The sequence below is a fragment of the Papaver somniferum genome, chromosome 1 (genome assembly GCF_003573695.1).
Source record: "Papaver somniferum cultivar HN1 chromosome 1, ASM357369v1, whole genome shotgun sequence".
Taxonomy (NCBI): domain Eukaryota; kingdom Viridiplantae; phylum Streptophyta; class Magnoliopsida; order Ranunculales; family Papaveraceae; genus Papaver; species Papaver somniferum.
In genome coordinates, this window is record NC_039358.1 from 218,558,686 (window position 1) to 218,579,236 (window position 20,551).

Consider the following 20,551-nt stretch of genomic DNA (forward strand, 5'->3'; position numbering starts at 1 on the left):
CGTACTAACAATTGCTGCCGGAATCAAACCCCAAATATAATTACGAGAGTTTGAGAATAAATGGTGATGCCACATATCTGCTAAGATCTTCATAGAGCCAGGCAGAATCCACACCCAACCTGTTTTAGGGATCAGGCTAAACCATATCTTGTATGCAATTTTACAATGGAGAAATAAGTGGTTTTGCGACTCAACACCAATTCCACATAAAGCACAAGAATTATACAAGTTCATAACTTTGTGTAGAAGTACATCTATGGTATTCAGTTTACCATGAATTAGACTCCACATTAAGATATTGATCTCAGAAGGTATTCAGTTTACCATTTCCACAAGATTTGTAAGAGCAATCTTTTTGGTCATGTTTCTACTCATTGGTTTCAACTTGTTAACAACCATGGCTTCAGGTATGTTACATACTTTCGCCCAAAATAATAAGACACGCATTAGATTCATATATTCACGTTTTATTTAGCTAGAACCTCAACTTTAGGGGCCTCTAATTTGGGATAATCTTGTGTAAATACTACTATTTGTTATCCTCATATCTTTTGTTGACAATATACTTGATATTCACTTGTAGGTTTATTTAATGGGCCTATCCTCAAAAATCTAGAGTATTATGTGACATATAATTTCACTATCTACCAGTTAGAAAACTTAGAATATCATGTGTTGCATGCCTAATGAACGAGGTCGTGTTTGATATATGATATGATGGGATTATTCACCACTTCTTTTAGGTTGTCGTCATAATTTTGCAGCTAAAGATGATAACGAGCTAGTATACTCTGAGATGACCGTTAATATATCAAGGAGGCTGCTTAGGGTACGACCAACGGGAAGCAATAATCCTCCTACGCCTAAAGGAAGTGAAAGTCCCCACCATGGCTGATGGATCCTAAGTGTATGTTAGGCGATCTTTTGAAAGAGTTTTTGAAATATATGGAGAGAAAAATAAATCAAGTATTTCAAAATGTTAGACTTTCTTTGGGCGGATTCTAGATATATTAAATCTGATCTATAGTATTGTGGCGTTTGCAAAGTGACGCATTCAAGCATATTGTTGTGAACGACATACATACTCATGTAAACTGGTAGTTGGTAATTTGGATGTAACGGGAGATGTTCGAATTTGCTGCATCTCGAGCTTCGCTCTTTTTTTTCTTTTTTTATTTTAATAAAGATGCAAATTATTTATTCGTAGGAGCCAGCCAGAATATAAATTATCCACCATGATCTTATCACACAACCGAACCTACGAGCCTTATCAGTGAGTGGGACGTCTAACAAGGAAAATGGACTGTGTCGACGGTACTCCCAGAATCTAATCCTCTGGAAGAACCTCATTACGTCTTGTATGCTCCTATCCAATTACAAAAACCTCAAGGGTTAACAATTCAAAGCAACGACGAAGGATAACAACAACCAAACTTTGTTTCCCAACCGATACATAAAGTGAAATGCGGTACTATATACACATAAGACTATGTAACCTTCAATTCAGAAGATTCTCAAAATCAAATTTGAGCGTAATTAGCTTAACTCGGAAACATACCCATTGCACTGAGCTGCTCAAACTCTAACTAGGTTCTGGTTTTATTATCTGGTACTAGAAATACATACTAGTGTTCCTAGTCTAAGGAACACTAGTATTAAAATTGGCATTAGTGTTCCTAGTCTAAGGAATTTTTCTATGCGACAAATTTATCTTCCGAGCTACTCTAACATCAAAATCTCCAATCTCAATCTTTTGTTATTCAAGTACACGGTGATGGAATGTAATGTGAAGAACAAACTCCGTAGAGAACTTGTCGTCTCTGATTGAGGCATATATTGAGGTTTACCTCCAACCATGTGGTAGTTATAGCATAAAAAGAGTTCTTGAGGCCAAAATATGAATCAGAATGGATCACCAATATAAATCCAATTCCATCAGAAAAAAAAACATCATTTCAAGAAATCACTTATTACAATTTGGATGGGTGCGACTTCTTTACCTTATTTGTACCTTTCGGCTACAAATAAGTTTATCTTACGAGAGGCAGGACACCAAAAGGAAACATCAATCCAGTCATATTATTACTAGCAAATTACCTACCTAGCAAGCTATACTAATATTCTTTTTTTATCATGACAAGCATACGTGCAAACACAACTATTTTCTTTGCATTCTCCTCTACCACCATAATATTCCTTGCAAACTACATTGCATTCATCGAGATGGCCGCATGCGCCTTTATTGACAGTGCAAATCTTGTAATCGTTCATCCTGGTTGCTTCAACCATAGGTGCAATTTCTCCAACTGTCAAAAAACAACAAACTAAAATCGTAAGTTGCAAAATAAAAATGAATCTACCAAGGTGACCATAAAATTCAGACATAAGTATGTTTCAATATATGTGGATATAGAATTGAAAGATTACAAAAACGATGATTATGATTTACCTGCAAGGACTAGAACCACCAGGGCAAGAAGACCACACTGTAAGAAAGAAAGCTTCATTTTAACAAGAATTTTGTTCTCTGATCTTCGTAATTATCTCTAGGGTAATGCAGTTTGCAGAATATGCAAGCTTTTTAAAGATGATTTCTTTTTTCTTTATGGTAATTATATATATCATAACAAATACTCTGCTATATTCGTCTCCATAGAGATATTCTAGTATTCATGAAAATATTTCTTTAATTGGTATCTGTACAGATCATGCAAAGATGATGAGATATCTGTACAGATTTTCTGGAATAACCTTAATGGAAATAACTTTCTCGGTTAAATTATTTTTAACAACCCACTAGTTCTTTTTTCTCTTTTTTGGTTACTCCTCTCTCTGAAAAGGGTGAATAGTTTAAGGAAAATATACATCTTTAGGAATATTTAGCAAATGTAAATTAGGCAGGTTTCTAACACAACAATATGCTGTTTCAACTGAGTTCCAAAACACTGTTGTCTTGTGGGAATTTTTCCTGTCAATGTATTCGAGGAAAAAGGTCATATAGTTTAGAGTTAAAAACAAACATTTTTTCACCAACCTGGATATATTTCGTGCAAAATTTTTGTTACAGGTTTGAACTATATTTTTTTTGGGAAAATGGGGAAAAATGACCCGATATGGACTGCAATCTTGGGGTCTGCCCCAACGTTAAAAAAAAGTTGGAAAAATGCCCCAGGTTTGAACTATATTTTTACCTTGACAGATGTAGCACGGCTGACGGCTCATAACTAGAACAATCGGTCAGTCGTGTTTAAGGTCACCTCTCTTTTAACAGCTTAACTATAGTGCCGTTGAAAAGCAAGAAAAATTAAAAATGAACTCGCATGAAATTACTGCATTTGACTTATAGGTAACGATTTTACTGGGCACAAATGGGGTAAATAATTCTTCTTCAAACTCCATGTAATACGTCTGATTTGTATAAATTGTGGCAAGGAAACACACAAGATCTCGTTCACTATCTCTCTTTTGCAGCACTTTGTAGTCTTTATAATCTCTAGCTAGCAAAAAATGGAGTCCATTTCGAAAAAGATATCCAAAAACAATCATTTTTATCATGTTTCGGCTCATTGGTTTTAACTTGTTAACAACCATCACTCCAGGTACTTCACAATTCACATACCCTGAAAGTAAGGCATAGATTAGAAATCCCTGGCAAATTCCACGTATCCACTTTAACTTGGTGGTAGACTTTGGGGATTCGTACGTTTTAGGTGGACTATTAAATTTGTTGGTTTTGATGGAAGGTTATCACAAAAACATATTTTGTGACATGCGGTTGGTCTAAATCAACGTATGAGATCGTACTCATATTCTCCTAGCCACTCTCCGAACTAGCTGCTTAATTTACTCGCTGTTCGTCCAGTGTTTTCTCCAATCTTGTTTATGATCAGAAGCCACCAAAGTAAATTCAGATTCGGAGAAGTGGTTTTTGCCCTTCAAGTCCAACACGATGGCTAGCTGGTAACTAAGATAACGATATAATTAAAGAAAAAACATTAGGTGCATGCAAAGACATTCTACATGTTCGGTATTAGGTATTGCACGCGTTTGTAATACGATCGCAAGTTTTCCCATTAGTGTCTTTTCCTGTCAAACTTTGTGTTCAAAGATATAATTAAAAGTAGTTTGTTTAATTAAAGTACCATCTCTAGTCTTTAGCCATAAGTGATTGCCAAACAAAAAAATAAAGGTCAAAAATTGAGCTCAATATAAAATACTACATCAACCGTGTACGAGCTAACGAATTTGACTTGGCACATCCGGGGGTGCAAATTAGTCTTGTTCATACTCCATTGTGTACTCGTGACTTGTGTATCCGATTTGTATATAATGTGGCGAGGAAACTCAAAGATTCCCATTATTATTTCTCCTTGTGCGACATTCGTAGTTTGAGTTCTCTCTAACTAGCAATTAATCAGGCAATGGAGTCTATTTCTAAAAGATTTCCAAGAACAATCTTTTTGATCATGTTTCTGCTCATTGGTTTAACTTGCTAACAACCATCAGTGCAGGCATCGTATATTTATTGATTTAGTTATCTTCTGTCTTAACTTATGGGTTTATCTAGTAGGTTTGCCTAAATTTTACAGCTAAAGATGATAGTGAGCAAACTTTCGTTAAGACGGACATTAATATTTTAAGGAAGTTGCTGAGGGTACGACCAATAAGAGACGGAATTCCTTCCCCTGATGCAAATCCTTCTGCACAATATATAAACCGATCTCCCCCCGATTACATATGATAAGATCACGATGATAATGTTGTAAATGTTCCTCCTTAAATTAATCAACTACTGTAATATATAATGTATTGATCAACAATGTCAGTCTCCATTGGTATATTCTTTCAACAATTCAAATAAAACTTTTCTTTTGTTTTGATAAATTAAGAGATGGTGTAGTTTAAAAAAATGATACATTTGCAAAATGAAGCATCTCCGGAGACGCACCAAAGCCACGTGATGATGAGTTTGATGATATCGTGATTCAAACACCTAGAAATACATAGTCAATGAGCTAGCTGTTGATTCAAAATCTGTTTAGGCATATGTTTGCGACCGCATTCAGACAAAATTTGCGGAAAGAATCTACAAGAGGTCACTAAAACCTACGATGACTGCCATGGCTATGTGAGTCTCGAACCTGCGACGTATATATCTATACTTCTTTCTCCCAAGGGAAAGGATTCAGAAGTATCTTTTCTGACCCTCATTTCATTTCTTAGTCCCACAGCGACAACGCTGCGAAATGAAGTCTAGTTTAAAGAGAGTGGAATCGGGAAACTGGACACGACCTTACTTGAACAGGATCTGTTCTATAGGCTCGTACCTCTGCATCCTTGAGTTCTAAGGAGACAGGAACCTCAGTCTGGTTGATGAACCAGGACCGCACGACCAGAGCGTGATTAATGGTTCACAGGCCTATGATGTAGGCCCTGTGGCTGTAGATGATCGTTCTCAGCTTGGCTTTCAGCCTGCTGTGGTGGTCGTGCGGTTGTCTGACAGACTCCAAAACTTTCCAACTTTTTTTTTGTGGCTGATGTCCAAAAGTTTCTTGAAATTCTTATCAATCGCGGCTTGGCAAGGAAGAGCATGAGTACCAGCAGGTGGAAGTGAGATTGTAGCAACAGTAAATGTCACGAGGAGCTACTGTCTTCTCTACATCCTTATATTCGTGAGAATCAAAACCGAAACCATGACAGGAGGGGATAAATTTGGAAGCATCATAATAACAGTGGAGACTAATTAAGTCGTTCACCCCTGCTCGGATTAGTTACTACTACCACATGCTGCTTTTTTGTTTCCAAACCAAGAATGTAAGACCGCTTCATACTATTGACCGGTACATTAAGGTGGCCAAAGAAGAGATTGTATAGTTCCATGCTTTAGTCACGCAGCTGCATGCATAATGCTAGAGTCCGACTTGATGATCTCGTCAGAATGTATGCAACAATAACTTTCATCATCAGGAAGATACAGAATTGCATGAGCATAATCACCAATTTTCTTAACAAAAAACCTTTTAGTTTCTCAAATTTTTTCTTAATGTTATGATAATTTTGTTCTGCTCACCTTTGGTGGTGTTCTTTTATGCCAAAACCACAAATTCGATCAAATTAGATGAATTTGAAAAAAGAAACAAACAAAAAAAAATTACACCGCGGTTTTTTAGTCTCTTAACACTGATCGACTAATCAAAATCTATTAAATTAAAAACCACGTTACCACAACTAATGCTAGCTTCAGCTTCTGACTAGTCCGTACCATATCTCCCTTACAGTTGCACCACCAATCCCATCAAGTGTGGCTTTGTTTCTTCAACATCATTGAGCCCAAACCACGCGCAGTGTTGTTGCGATGCCAGTAATGAATACTGGTGTTTATAAAGTCTGGATTTATTTCCCTTGCATATATTAGTGTCCACTCTTTCAACTCAATATCATACGAACACACATACATATGTTTATCTCCATTGTGAAAATACGGAAACACGATTTCAAGTTTTGGATCTATGTTAAACACGGGGCAATTAGTCCAATGACTCCAATGATTATGCTTCAATTTTATCGCCCGTGATTTAGCACTGATACTAGGACTTGTTTTCAACTGATGTAAGCCAATCTCTCTCATTAAGTTAATATTGCACATTACAGCCCATTCACCATCCTGAGAATCACAATTACCATTCTTCTTCTTCAAATACCATAACTGCACTCTACTATTATCTGCAGCGGACTGGTAAAACCATAAAAACCCTCCCATCTCGAGCAGACCACAGTACTTAGAGTAATATAGAGCAGTTACAGGGAGTTTAATTGTAGACACTTTTTTCTTACTAGTATCAAGCCTAATCACTTTTCGAGTATCTTCTATCGTATCTGACCAACAAAAACTCCTCCATCTGCATATTCAGTGTAAACAATAATCTACCGTAACGGGTCTACAATGAGTACTTAGCTCTATATTTCTTGAATTTCCAGGCATTGAGATATTACTACTTTTCATGTCACTAAGAATTTGAAACTTTCGATCAGAATATGCAACCACTTTATATTTTGATGTGATAGGATCATAAACCAAAAAAGCGGTAGAAAACTCTTCAACCCTTCCCATATACAACCAGCTAATAGTAACTAGGTTATAAACAAAATATGCATCTCTATCACCATCCACATGGAAAGATATAAGCAACATGCCGTTGAGAGTGTGTGCGATCTTAATTGTGGTAATCGAATTACTAAAACATTCTTTTTCTGCAGGTAGTCTAAAGGGAATCAATTTCTCTTCTTTTGTATCTAAATCAAACAAAACAAAGTTATATGTGGTTTTTTTTTTTGGTCGTCTACCGGAACGATATGATATTCACGTTCAAGGGAGATGAAACCTCTTGGACCAGTTGTATATCTTGAATACAGAGATATGAACGAAGGATCGTGGATTAAGTTATACCATAGTTTGCATACACACCTAAATCGATACAAATCCTTGAGAGGAATCCTGGTGAGTATACTGTAGAATATGATGTCGTGATAAAGATGAATATCATGGCTGTCATTATCATCGTTGGATGTCTTTGAAGAATCGTTCTTGCTGTTCATAACCATCGGCATACTCATTACAGCCTAGGACGCAGAAGAAGACTTTGAAGGTTACGGTAATTCAGAAAGGTGCCTTTATGTAGAAAACTTAAGAAAAAGGTTACGGTATTTTATTACGGTATTAAATTTGGTTTTAACAGGGTAGTTATTGAAGGTGATGCTTCAAACATTACGGCAGCAGTTCTTGGAGAAACAAGAAATATTACATGGAGTATTAGATCCGTCATTTTGAAAATAAAAGATGCAGTTTCTGCTTTTGTTGATATTAATTTTCAAAATGTTCCAAAGAATGCAAACTACATGGCACACGAGTTATGTCAGTATGCAATGCATGATAATGTAACTAATTGGTGGAATGCTAATTCTCCACACTTGTGTATTTATGCAAACCTCAATTCTACTGAGGTAGTTGAATAAAGTTTGGAGCTCTGTTGAGCTCCTTTCCCCTTCAAAAAAATTTATGGGCGTCCATCCAATAAGACCTCTGACCGAAGGCCCAAAATTTAAATAAAAAAAATTGTGCAAGCTTTACTTCTCTATACCCCGAAATTGGAGTCCACAAAATAGCAGCTCAACTTCTAAATGTATTTCTCTGGCAGGTACCAACGGGCATGTCATTTGTTCGTATTATGGTATGAATTTGGCGTAGGACTGGCATATCTGTGCAAAATAGAGTCATCCACAATGGAAGTGGCCTTTATACGTAAAATGGATTTTGGTGGGAACGCCTGCTGGAAAACCTCAAAACAGACAAAATGTTTGTGCAACTCCGAGGAATAATTTTTTTTTCTAAACGGGTATATTCTCTTGAACATAAAGATTTCAAGAGGCCCAAATCTTGTAAATAGACAAAATGTATGCTGTTACTAGTACATTTGCTGAAGTGTAAATACATGTAAGAGAGAAATCTGACATTCCTTTGCTTGAACTGTTGAACTGAACATATCTGACATTCCTTTGTAAAGACTTATTCCCGGTGGTGTTTAAAGTATTGAAGGATAAGGACATTTCAATAGCAGCGATGATTGATAATAATGGGTGGAAGAGCGATTCTAGGAGATTGTTGAATGCTAATGAGAAGCTTGAATGGGATTTGCTTAGGCGTGATGTGCGTATCCCTGCCCTTGGGGAAAATGGTGATGAAATGTCCATTATGGATAGCTCTAGCACTAGTAAGTGCTATGAGGCTTTTGTTGGACAGCTTGACTCGTGCTATTTCGTGAAGCACCTATGGAAGAACAATATCCCTCACAAGGTTAGTTTTATTATTTGAGCTTCTTTTCATAATTCCCTTCCTATTAGAGACATGCTGAGACATAGAAGAGTAGAGACAGCCAGTGATTTGTGTGTCTTATGCAATGTTGAAAGAGAAACAACATACCATATGTTCATGCACCACCTTTATTCTTTTGAGGTTTGGAATTATTTTATAAAAGCCTTTAGAATATCGTGGCCAATGCGGAGGACCTTATTTGATTTGTTTGAAGCTTAGTCTACAAACGTATTAAAAGGAAGAGGTAAACTAGTTTGGAGTATTATCCATTATGCTATTTGTTGGAGATTATGGAAAGAAAGGAATGGGAGAGTTTTGGGGGCTAGGAAGAAGGAGGCGACGGAGATTATTGATCTTGTCAAACAACTTGTTGTTGTTTGGTCTTGTGATTCTGATACCTTTAAGTTTGTTAATCCTAGCTTGATTTGGAGCAATTGGGAGACTCTCATGAATGCGTAACATCATTGTATTGTATAAGGTTCCCTTTTTTTCTTTAATATAACCTTTTCTTCAAAAAAAAAATCTTATCCGAAAAAGAATTCTGCATTCGTTCCTGCTCGAGTAGGTGGCCAAACTAGGCATATCATGTAAGCGTCCGGACGAAGCCCATTGAAACATGTTCTAAAATAAATTGGGTCCTACCTACGCTACCTTACCTAGCTTTTACTTCGAATAAATGTTGCAATTTCAATACAAGCCAACGACGAGTTTCCATTTATTCCATACAATCACTTTGACCATTGCTTAACAAAAAAAATAAAAATAAAATAAAAAAATAGCTTAGGGTTCCGACGATTTTCAGGCGATTGAAAGCATGAAAATCTTTCCTCCATTAAACTTAGCTTCAACCTCCATTAGATCACCCTAGTACACCTTTAGAGTTTTGCGCCTTTTCCCCCTCTTCATTAGGATACCATTTTTGCGTGGTTTCACCCAGTTTAGGGGTTTTGAGATGGTTCTTAGTTTTTAGGGTTTTTACTGGCATGCTTAGAACCCAATCTTCTTTAACCTCTCAAACCCAATCTCCAGTAGCTTCGTCCTCTGAGAAAGCTAGCCAGAACAATGTAGGACGTGTTCACTGCCCTTTCAAGAATCTTGATGGCTGCTATGATGGCGTTGGTGGTAACAGTTATAGTAAATCTGGGTTTTACATGCATTTACATGATAGGTATCTGTCAAACCCTGAACGAAAGGCAACTTGCAAGGAGAGAATCAGTTCTAACAGAGCCGTCTATGATGCTTGTGAGAAATCTCCGCAACAGATGCAGATGTGGATGTGTGGGTCTTGTATGCATATACATGCTTGGAAGAAAACATGTAACTCTCATGTTGGTGACGCCATTGCTGGTCCACTTGATGGGTGTACTGTTAAATTTCTCATTCACGGTATCGACAATCCTGCTGATATTCTCGACTCAGATACAACAGACAAGCAGGAAGAGATTGTTTTTAAATCTGGATTTGCTCAACATGGTCTTTCAGAAGCGCTTAACCACTGTCTCCAGTATCCCCCTACCTTGCAGGATTAGCTTCTCAAGGACCTTAAAGGCTGCTTTGGACAGAGTTTTGATCAGTCCTTCGGATTTATCATCATGGTTGCAACTTTTACTGCTGCCAATATGCACCTTTGAACCTTTACATGCCTAAATGCTCCGGGGAGGAGAGAGCTGGTGCCATAAAAAGGATTCAAATGGACATTATCAATGAATATTTGCTGAAATGGAAGGAGACGAATGGGTGCATCCAAATCATCGAGCAACTTTTCGAGTTATCCAAGCAGAGTCAACAGTTCAGCAAGCCTAAAAAGAAGAAGAAGAACACTAACGTGTTAGCATGTAAAAAGAAACTTAGACAGGGGCATTACACTGCAGCTATAAAAGTTTTGTCTTCTGGAGGTATTGCACCTAACTCTGCCGAGACTCTACGAGAGCTTAAACTGAAACATCCTTGCGCACCACCGCCCTTCATTTCACCTGAGCCTGTTGAAGATGCTGCCTTATATGTGGATTCCAGGACTGTTCTCGATGCTTTAAAAACCTTTCCCAAGGGCACTTGTTACCTGCGAGATTATATTACAATGAAGTTTTTCTTTCATCTGCCCTTGGTGTGCAGCAGGGAGATCCCTTGGGTCCTTTGTTGTTTGCCTTGGTTTTACACCCTCTTGTGAATATGATCTCAAGTCAATGCACCCTAGACTTCTACGCCTGGTACCTTGATGATGGTACAGTTGCAGGTGACACCGTGGAAGTAGCTAAAGCTCTCTCGATTATTCAAGCTGAGGGTAGCAGTCGTGGTCTTCATCTCAACATTAATAAGACTGAGCTGTTCTGGCCATGCACTGATCCAAGGAGCCAAGCAAAAGGTGTCTTTCCAGCCAATATTAGTAGGCCTTCCTGTGACGTAAAATTGTCGGGGAGACCTGTAAGCCTCGACCTGCAATTATGTGGGGATCTAGTAAAAAGGAAGATCGACAAAACTTTGCAGCTTATGGAGTCTGTTAAACAACTACAGGACCCGCAAAGCGAGCTACTACTGATGCGAAGTTTCTCAGGTGTTTGGAAGCTCTATTTTAATTTTAGAACTACTAACCCTGTTGCGCTTCAACAGATTACCCACTGTTATGATCAACCTTTGATACAGTTTCTGTGACACATAGTAACAGGTGACGGTGCGGGGTTTGGTCCCTTACAACAGCGTATTGCTACATTGCCAATAAAAGATGGTGGTCTCGGTGTTCTCACAATGGCAGATTGGAGTACCTTTTGTTTTCTGGCTTCCTGTTTTTCAGTCTAAGGATTTGCAGGAGACCATTCTTAAAATTTCTCCTGGTGCAGATCCTAGCCGTGCCTATTTACACGCTTTGTCTCAGTTCACGCACGCTTGTGGACTATCTTCTTTCGACATCACACGTCCCATGAAATCTCTGGCAGTTCTGTATTTTGATGTGGTAAAGAAGGATATTCCCAATAAAGTTTCTATGTCTAAGCGTGATTCCATTCTCTGGCAATGCAACAAATGTGACCATGCGCAAGATTATCTCAAGGCTATACTAATATGTGGGCTTAACCAAACTCTTGGGCCTCGGCAGTTTAGAGCTGTTGTTTGCTACAGGTTTGGTATTCCAATTTTCACTGGTATAGAGGCTTGCTCCTGGTGTAAAAGGAAGATGAATGATTTTGGTGATCACACACTCCATTGTGCAAGTGAAGTGGGGCAAAAAGTTTAGGCACGATTTTGTCAAAGATGTCATCTCCGATATATGTTACAAGGCAGGGGTTGCGGCTATAAAGGAAGCTAATCTTGGCTTTTTATCTGACGATGCAAAGGCTCCAAGGCCCGCTGATATTATCGTCTACAACTGGGAAAATGGTCAAGATGTTTGCTTCGATGTTACAGGTGTTTCACCTTTTGCTGGTAACAACGGTCGTGTGTTTACTCCGGGAGTTGCCATTTGTAATGCTATCTCGCGTAAGCACACCAAATATTTGGATAGGTGCTCAGTTCATGGTTATGGTTTTGGAGTGCTTGCTTTTACTACTTTGGGTGAACTTGGTGAAGACATGGTTGTTTTTCTGAAGAGGTTGAGAATTGCATAGCTAATTTTGACCTTAACTATAAGATATATTGGCAATTCTCTTTTTTATAGATTAGGTATTTCCATTCAGAAAGATGTTGGCCTAAGCTTGTTGCTAGGCTTCCCTCCACCGATGTTGTACCTAAATTCGATTTTTAATAATATGTCACGGCGGCTCTTTTGATGAAAAAATAATAATAATAAAATAAAAAATAGAAAACCTTCGCCACAGGGAAGTTGCTAGACAAGAAACTAAAATTCGACTCAGCCGTGTACGAGTTAACGTATCTTTTTGTTTGTGAGTTGTGAGTCTTGTGACAGTTTGATCCCCACTAAGCGCGTGAAATACTAATGACTATTAAAGAAAATCATATGGAGAAGTCTTAGCAAACCGTTCTTTGAAAAATAGGCGATTAATATGACCGTTTGGATTTAGCACATTACTGTACTTGAGAAGGATGTTCAAGACACATGGTTTAGGACTTTAGGCTACAGATTTCACATTAACCACGTGGGTAATGAGTTTAAGACTGCCTAACGAGACCCTCAAGATAAGATGGCAGCATGCATGTATATATGTCTGATCTTTTGTATAAAATGGCGGAAGGGAACACAAGAACCGATCATTCTCTCTTTCTGCGGCATTTCGTAGTCTGCATGCTAGCTAGCAATTAATCAAGCGATGAAGTCCATCTCCACAAGATTCCCAAGAACAATCTGGTTTTTGATCATGTTTGTGCTCATTGGTTTTAACTTGATAACAACCATCACTCCAGGTACTCATGATTCAATTACTTCCCGTCTTCTTTAAATATTGGTATCTTGAATGTAAGGCATAGATTAGATTCATAGTATGTATTAGTATCTCTTACTTTTGGAGTGCCCAAATTTAACCATGTTAATAAAGAGATCCTATGTGGGTGAGAAAATATAGCACACATTCATTTTTTCCTGCAAAAGAATTTGGATATTATGTTCTCCCTCAGTCCCATTGCGTCCATGTTGAAAAAATCAAAAAATGAAGGAGACCAAGAAAGAGCGTTTGTCCTGAATTATATTATTTTTATTATTATTATTAAAAAAAAAAGGGATTCTAGTCTCCTGGTAATAGTAGAAAAACATAATTTTAAAGGTCGTGAAAATAAAAACTAGAATTTGATGTTCGAAAATTGAGAAATTTTATTCACATTATCAATATTTTTTGATGTTACAAAGCATTATTCAACATGTTTTTTCTTTTTTTTTTTTGTAATTCTACTTTAGTAAAGTAGTAGTAGTTCTTGAATTCTTATTATTACCTTTTCAATATTGTTAAATTGAAGTTGAGATTTCTTGATAAAGTTCTTGATGACGAGTAGTACTAGAAGAAGAAGGTTTAGTTAAGAATGAGAATATGTTAAATTTTGTCAAGGTCATAGTTGACTTACACGGGAACTCATTCTATGCAAGTTACTATTCACGCGGAAACCTAGTGAACAAGGACAACAGTGGTTGCCCATTTCTCTTTTTTTTTTTTTGGCTTAGTTGTATCTCTCATTTTCAACTAAGAAAATGAGCACCATAATACGCGGTCTAGACTCTAAAGATCGAAAAAATATGCCGTTCAAGACTCATAATTTATTATATGTTCATCATAACTAAGTCAGACAAGGAAGATATGGAGTCTTCAAAAATCGGGTCAATTAAATATGTTTTATCATTAATCTTTATTCAAAAACATTGATTTCTTCCCGCAATCTCTTTTGGTCGTACAATGAACCCGGTATATATTGTGAATTTTTTATCAGATTAATCACCATTTCTTTATGGTCGTTGACAAAATTAATATTGCAGTCAAAGATGATAAGGAGCCAGCCTACATTAACATGAACACTAATATCTCAAGGAAGCTGCTGAGAGTACCAATGAGTAACAAGCCTCCTTCCCCAGAAGGAAATGGGTCGAAAATAGTCCATTGACACATAATCAAGTCCCCCAACCTCGTGCTGTCCTATATGATCATGATGCTGATGATGATGTGATGATTCCCCTTCCTTAATTGATGTACTATATGTATGATGCCGTTGATATAGATTCTCTAGTTTTATGAAAATCTTGTTATCTTCATTTTCTACTGTTCACACATGCTATGTACGCATTAACTTTGAGGAAAAAGAAAAGGTTAATTTTTTAACATTTTTTATCCTTCCTATTCTTTGCTTATTATCAATTTGTAAGGATTAAATGGCAAGACAGTTATCCTATTGTTTGAAGCAAATTGATATCCTTACAAGATTTTAGAAAGCATTGAATTTTAGCAAAGACTACTAGGTTCTGAGATATCAAACAATTCAAACCTCAACTTCTCGGATTATGCTAGTTTCTGTATTTCCAGACAATACAATCTTAGTCTTAGACTCATTATGGTTTGAGTTTCATATAAAAACCTTAGCATCGAAGAAGCAGCGGACGTTTTATTTCTCACGTCCCTTTCCAAGTTTTTGACCACAAGGCACCCGCGGGTCCAGTCAAAATTAAGTAAAATACTACAATCTGACTGAATCGTGCATGAGCTAATGATCTTGACTGTTCAATAGAAAAAAATATAATATGGTGTTGAGTGAGCACATAAGGAAAAAATAATCTCGTTCTCTGTGGTCTGAGGTCTGTGGTCTGCATACTCTAATCAAGCGATGGAGTGCATTTCCACAAGATATTTAAGAACATTCTGCCTTCTGATCATGTTTCTACTCATTAGTTTTAATTTGCTAACAACCATCAGGTCCATCACTCCAGGTACTGAACAATATTTTAGGTTAATTTTCTATATCTGTTATTCTCTTTTTCCTTTTGATAGATTAGGCTAAAAAATATGATCAGAGTTTTGTGATTCATCATAGTAACTGGGTATTTCGGTTAATTTTGCAGCTAAAGATGATAATAAGCTAGCATACAATAAGATGAACATTAACATTTCAAGGAAGTTGCTGAGGGTGAAGAATAAGGAATACGGTCTTTATTCCCCCTTTTCAAACCCGCCTGACCAGAATTTTGAACCTTGAAAAAGAAGTCCATCGCCATACATTATGAAGTTCCTTGAAAAAGAAGTCCTCTTTCCCCTATTTTTATTTTATATTTATCGGTAGTATCTTTTACCGTATAGAATATTGTATCATTACCATCTCAAACCTGCAATACAATCAACTATTGCTTATCACCAAACCATGCAATAAAATGAACGATGTTTGCTATGGCTATGCGAGTTTCGAACCTGTGACGTATATATCTATAGTTCTTTCTCCTAAGGGAAGAAGGGATTCAGAATCAGAAGTATCTATTCTAAACCCTCGTTTCATTTCATTTCTTAGTCCCACAGCGACAGCGCTGCGAAGTAGACTGTAGTATATAGGGATTTGAATCGGGAAACTGGACCCGACCTTACTTGAACAGGATCTGTTCTATAGGCTCGTACCTCTGTATCCTTGAGTCCTAAGGAGACAGGAACCTCAGTCTGGTTGATGAACCAGGACCGCGCACGACCAGAGCGTGATTAATGGTCACGGGCCTATGATGTAGGCCCTGTGGTTGTAGATGATCGTTCTCAGCTTGGCCTTGGCCTGCTGGGGTGGTCGTGCGGTTGTCTGACAGACTCCAAAACCTTTTTTGCTAGTTTGTGCTGTGATGATCGAAAGAAGAGATGTGGTAATTTTGATTTTTTTTGCTAGTTTGTGCTGTGATGATCGAAAGAAGAGATGTGGTTATTTTGATTCTGTATGAAACGAGATGTAGCAAGTCTTGTATTAAAGATCTTCGACTGTAGTTTCCCGGTTTTTTTCTTAATTTTTTTGGTAATTTTTATCAGCTCTCCTCCACCGTGGGTATTCTTCTTTTCTAAAATACCACATTATATTTAGAAGCTGGTTAGGGAAGCTGTCAGATTGAGATCTACTGATAAATAAGCGGCTCCCTGACCAAAAACAAAAGCAGCGAAAGAAAAAACCCTTCTCAACACAATTAGGAATATTAAGAAATTTGGAATAGAATTAGGAAAACCACTGCTGTATCAAATGCGGGCGCTGAGTGATTGCTAAAACATAGTTATATTGCAGTTGCAGAAGTGCTTTGTCATAATGACTTCTCCTGTGGCGGAAGTTTTTCCGGTTCATACCTCTGATGCTAGAGTGGCGAGCAAACATGTTTCTCTTTGTTCTTATGCGTTTGTTGATTTCATTGACATTTGATAAGAAAGTTCATTTCAGACTTTCATTTCTAGTTCCGTAAGAAGTTACATTGCAACCTCTATGTGCAAAAATTGTCAAACCATATCAACTACACCATAATCATTATTGTTAGTCGTTCGCTGAGTTTCCCTGATTGTTGTTATATTCGAATCTGTCTTTGTAATCTGGTTTTTTTGTGTAGTTTTATTCTCGTTCTGTAAAGACTTTTTGTTTTTTTTAAAGGAAAAAGGAAAGTTTTTGGAGGGGTTAGATGGCGATATTGTAAGTTCTAGATTGTGTTTAATTATTTTTTAAGGAACGTACATCACTATACCAAAAATATATATATACAAGTTCTGTAAACCCGTGCAAATGCACGGGCTAGTTCACCAACTTACGTAAAAGAAGAAGTGATAAATGTACGTAATCCACTGTCTTCGTTAGTTTCATGCATGATCCATAAAAAAGGTTGAATAATTTAGCAGCCTACAAATTAGAATTGTGGCTGGTTACTTGCGCCTACAAAAATGCATATACCACATTACATTGCAAATGATTTGCTGAAAATTCACTGAAAGGTAAAAGTTAAACTACATACGAAAAGAAATGGAAAGAGAGACAATCATCAGTGCTCGTGAAAAGATTCTCATTGCACCTAACACTGGAAAGATGGTTTGTTGGTTACGATTTAACCATCAGTGTCAATCCAGTGAACGTGTAACAAACATCATATTCTTACATTATAAATATCCAACAATACCTATGTCTCTGGAATTTAAAACACGCCGCAAAAAGATTTGTGCCCGTAACTCCAGACCACAATTTTTTACTGTAGTAAACTTATAAGTCCAGAATTTTTTCATAAATTCTTCTACGAAATGCTAACCCAACTTAAACTTAGTTGCGAAATGTTGGAGAAAAAAAAGAATGCCGCATAACTGAATTTACGGTGTGAGTTCATTCCAGTAGCTAAAAGCGATCTTATTCCCGTAAGAAACAAAACCTAGCAGCATCAAACAAAAAAAAAAAGGGCGCTCTGCTTAAAAAAGAAAAAAAAATGCAATCAACAGTAATTTCATCTTAATTCACATGCCTTAATGTTGGAGTATAATACTTATATTAACCTTAATGTTTGAGTCAACAGTGAACACTATGTTTCCGCTAAATCATCCATCTTTAATCCAAAGGTAAATGATGCGTACTTACTTTATAGTACGCATATCCAAATGTTATAAGTCCTGTTAGTAGTTCAGCTCAACCCTGAATGTATATATGCTATCAATACGAACATCGAATTTGTGTGTGATTCACATTTGCATATAAAATCCTTCCTTCACGGAAGAAATCCAATAAGTGTTACCAATCTGCATAGGGAAGTAATTAGCCAAGTAACGCAACAAAGAATTCAGAAACTAAGCCAAAGGTAAATGATGCGTACTTACTTGATAGTGCTTGAACCTTTACCTTCTGCTTCTTGAGTCTCCAAAACTATGACATAAATCCTTCCTTGGCGATTGAAAATCAATCAGTGTTACTATCCTGTAAAGGAAACATATCTATCCAAGAATTCAAAAACTGAGTCAAAAGAAGATATTACATTACGTAAATTACTTTATAATGTTTGAACACCTTCCACTCCTTGAGATTCCAATACTATGTCACATCGACAAAGTTATTTCCATTACGTTCGCAATATGAGTGCGAATTGATGTTGCAATGAGAACAATAAAAAAGGAGTAAATAGAGAAACTATTACAGTGAGTCCGGATTATATCAGTTATTTTTGCTTTTTTTTTTTTTGCTCGGTAAATAAGTTTATATTAGAAATGTAACATACAAAAAGCATTGTACCAAACCCGGATACAAATTAAAACCCAAGTTACAACCCACATTGATGGCATTTCAAAGTTGAAATGCCTATAGAAGCCCAAAAAGGAAAACCATTACAAAAGACTAAAATGGTTGAATGCCCTATCTCGAAAAGATCGAGCCCAAACACTTTTTTGAAACACAAATGAAAAGCCCAAATAATATCCCATGGACATAAGTCCACAAGTAAACCCAGTTAGGAAGCCCGCAAGAAATAAACCCTAACAAATAATTCTTATAACAGTTTGCCGGCAATCCCACTGCCAATATTGTTGCAGCGGCCGCTTTTGACAATCAACGCCGACTGCCTCCAAACCATATTTACTTTCATCTTTATTAGGATAATCATCACCCTGCAATATCGATCTATTCGAAAACAGCTTGGTTGAACATGGCCCCTTGGTTTGCTAAAGTCGATTCTCCTTTAACTTTAGGTTTCTTCTCGAGATCCTGTAGGTTAACGACTTAAAGACTTCATTGGGATTGTGAAACCAGACGAAACTACTTCTCTTGTAGTTGAGCGGTCTGATCTTGCCATTTTCTATCGTACGAGTTCACTTGAATAATTGACTTGAGATTATATCTCCGATAGGGCAAGATAAAGAGAAATCACAAACATCTTCGTCTCATCGTTTGTGATTCCACAATGTCTTGTTCGCTACCATACGATTAAGATTATTATGAGGTGATTGATAATTCTAGGATGTTCTTCGGGAATATAAGTCTGGGTTATCAATTAGTTCATGTTCACCTTGATTTTATCAAAAGACGGAAAAAACTTTTAGGTTTATCTGTAGGAGACAAATTTATCTATTATCGTAGACTTTTCTGTGTGATACAGATTTGTTTATTCAAGTCTTCGACTTTGGGTCATAGAAACTCTTAGTTGTGGGTGAGATCAGCTAAGGGAATCAAGTGCGTAGTATCATGCTGGGATCAGAGACGTAAGGAACGCAACTGTACCTTGAATCAGTGTGAGATTGATTAGGGTTCAACTATAGTCCAGACCGATGTTAGTTTGTAGTAGGCTAGTGCCTGTAGAGGCTTAATACAGTGTGGTGTTCAATCTGGACTAGGTCCCGGGGTTTTTCTGCATTTGCGGTTTCCTCGTTAACAAAATTTCTGGTGTCTGTGTTATTTCTATTCCGCATTATATTTTGTTATATATATAATTGAAACATCACAGGTTGTGCGTTATATCGATCAATAGTGAAATCCAACCTTTGGTTGTTGATTGGATATTGATTGATCCTTGGATATTGGTCTTTGATACTATCCAAGTTTATCTCTCTTGTATTTAATCGAGACTCGCAGATTGCTTGAGTAATATTTAAATCAAGAGATAGAGATATTAACTCCTTGATATACTTTTTATTAAGATTGAGTCTGATTGTCTAGTTGATTCTCTTAAAAGTATATTAGAGTTAGTCCATACAGATTGCCAATCGAAATATTGGGTGAGGTTGTTAGACCCCCGCATTTTCAGAGTGGTTTTCATGTTGAGATGAAAGTATTGACTAAGGGGGAGTGATACATATCACTATAGTATAATTGTCAAAGTTATGATACAATTGAACTTTGATACTGTGTAATAATACTATGACATTGTATAACAATGATCGAGAGATTTTGTTTTCTCATTGTTATGGCTACGGATCTTCAACAACTATGATGTTGAACTGAACATCTATGGAATCATGGGAATACTTGGAAAAGAGCGAAGTTTTCGAGTAATGTTGAAGCACCAAGGAGATCAAGCATGTGTACGAGAAGCTACAAAGTTTTGTTTATTTTGTATTCCATATGTATTGATAGTTTTGTCACTAAAATTGACAAAGGGGGAGATTGTTAGAGCATTGCTCGGTCGAACTCGCAAGCGTTGCTATCTCAAGCTTGTTTGTCAAATTTAGTTGTCAAAACTATGTGTCTTGATTTCTATTCTACTTATAGCTAAGTCTCGGACTAGCATAGTTAAGTGTAGTTGAGCTCCAGACACCATGGCGATCATCTTACGAAGACGAAGAACTACTCAAGGAACCA

The 20,551-nt window shown here is 37.0% G+C and overlaps 1 long non-coding RNA gene and 2 other non-coding genes across 3 annotated transcripts; all 3 read left to right on the forward strand.

The window, feature by feature from the left end:
• The first annotated feature begins 5,287 nt into the window (after window positions 1–5,287).
• Window positions 5,288–5,506, forward strand: LOC113342562. Its single transcript, XR_003356733.1, has one exon. It is a non-coding gene; the product is annotated as a small nucleolar RNA U3 (small nucleolar RNA).
• Window positions 5,507–15,081: 9,575 nt separating this feature from the next.
• On the forward strand, window positions 15,082–15,674 carry LOC113337080. Its single transcript, XR_003354095.1, has 2 exons — window positions 15,082–15,218; window positions 15,351–15,674. It is a non-coding gene; the product is annotated as an uncharacterized LOC113337080 (long non-coding RNA).
• Window positions 15,675–15,854: 180 nt separating this feature from the next.
• Window positions 15,855–16,073, forward strand: LOC113342595. Its single transcript, XR_003356748.1, has one exon. It is a non-coding gene; the product is annotated as a small nucleolar RNA U3 (small nucleolar RNA).
• Window positions 16,074–20,551: the final 4,478 nt, after the last annotated feature.